Here is a 2,101-nt window from a genome sequence, read left to right on the forward strand (position 1 = left end):
GGTGGTGTAAGAAAACAAATTGAGACAGGACGACGTGAAGTTACAAGCTCCATTATTGACCCGCTTATCACTAGTTATGTGTATGTTCCAAGCTTGATTCCAGTTCCAGTATAAGACTGTAGATATGATAAGGGTTGTTTTGTGTTAGAGCTTTCTTTGTTTTTTTTGGTGTTTGTTGATATTCTGCTACCATATATACTGAAATCAGCTAATGTTATTGACCTTAGTTAAATACAGGTGGCTTTTGCAATAATCATACAAGAAGTCAATATAATCTTTTAGCACCTCTAAAGCATTTTTAATTATATAATCTGGGGTAATGGAATTGTGATCGATGTTTATCATGTTCTAAGCACGACAAATCTCTACAAATATGTATATCAAGCTCCTTTAGCTTATCAAGAATATATATATTGGATTGGATATAAAAATATAGAAATTGTCAAGGTTCAAAACCATTGCACAGCAGTATATAGTTTCTTTTACTTTCTTGAATTCATTTCAAATATATCTATATAATAAGATATATATATCTTGGATTCTACTTATATAAAACAAAACTAAGCGCGAGTTATGGTATTAATTCTATCTATAATATTAATTGGGGAGTACACTTAGGGATAAAAAAAAACAATAAAACATGACATATATCCATGTTGCCAAACAGACCAATTTGCCTACATAATAAAAAAAAAAATAATTAAATTTTCCTAAAACAATGGTAATAATTATTAAAAAAATAATTGATTAACTCTTTTCATAATTGGTTATAACGAAAGATACTTAGATTTCAGATCTAATTTTGGATATGATTATAACCCATAAATAAATTATTTCAAATATATTAAGTTTTCCAAATAGTTTTCTAAATTAAATATTAAATATTTATAGTTTTCTAAACACACTTAGTCGTGTGTTAAATTTGATTCAAATTATTCCAGTATTTTAGGAAACTATATTAACTAGAAATGATATATTCCTATATTTTATGAAATTATATTCAGTATAAANAAAAAAGAACAAGAAATAAGTATATCAAGATGAGATTATAAAATTACGATAGTTAAATTAAATTTCATGTGAATCCAAAATTTATGGTGAAGCGGTTATTATTTCAAACATTTAGAAATTTGATGAAGGTAAACCAATATAAGTTTATGTTATAAATGCTATACTAAATAATTATATTTACAAATAAAATATTATGTGGATGCGAATCTTTTACTTACTTCCTTATTTGTTGGACTAAAATATACAATCTCAAATTTATAAAATATTATTAGAACTACGGTTATAAGNGAAATAATTATTTTTGAATTTGGAAACAAAAAATAAATAGATTTTGACAAAAAATTAAGATATTGAATGGTGATATCAAATATTTTGTTAAGATTTATCAATTTGAATTACCTAAAAACGGAGAAATCTTATAATATTAGCGTAATTAATCATTAATTACAGAAATCATGTATATCTAGAAATAATTCTTTTTGAATTTGGATACAAACAATAAATAGATTTTGACAAACAATTAAGATATTGAATGGTGATATCAAATATTTTGTTAAGTTTTATTTGTTAAAATTGTTGGACACACTTCTTCTCCTTATAAATAAAGGCAAATATATGTCAATACTTTTAATTTAACGATGGTAACGTACTCTCTTCCTCTCTATTATCATTTTTTTTTCATTAAACATTATGCTAATATAAGTTTTAGAGACTGATGTGATTTATTCTTGTGATTTTTAGGGTTTTACGAAGTCACTCCCTATGACGTTTGCCTTGGAGTTTGGCTTTATATATGATTATCCAAGGAGAATTTGTGTTGGCAATGGCAGGTTGTTGATCGGCTTAGATTGTAAGTTATTCATAGTCATTTTACTAATGGTTTCAATGAGTTTGGTACTCTCGGATGGACTGTTCTAAATCCGGTATATGTTTTTTTCTGTGTCACCTCTATTTCTCTTAATGTTCAGTCGAATGGATCCACCACTTACAACGTTGTTGTTATTTATTTTTGGGCTTTGGTGATTGTAAAATGGTTATAAAGGAGTATGGTAATAATCCTACATATACTTTTGATGTGAAGACAATTTAC

General features: G+C 26.2%; 1 pseudogene; it reads left to right on the forward strand.

Moving 5' to 3' along the window:
• LOC109126787 overlaps positions 1-1,808 on the forward strand; it is a 3,700-nt pseudogene extending 1,892 nt beyond the window's left edge.

The sequence above is a fragment of the Camelina sativa genome, chromosome 2, assembly GCF_000633955.1.
Source record: "Camelina sativa cultivar DH55 chromosome 2, Cs, whole genome shotgun sequence".
NCBI classification, from domain to species: Eukaryota; Viridiplantae; Streptophyta; class Magnoliopsida; order Brassicales; family Brassicaceae; genus Camelina; species Camelina sativa.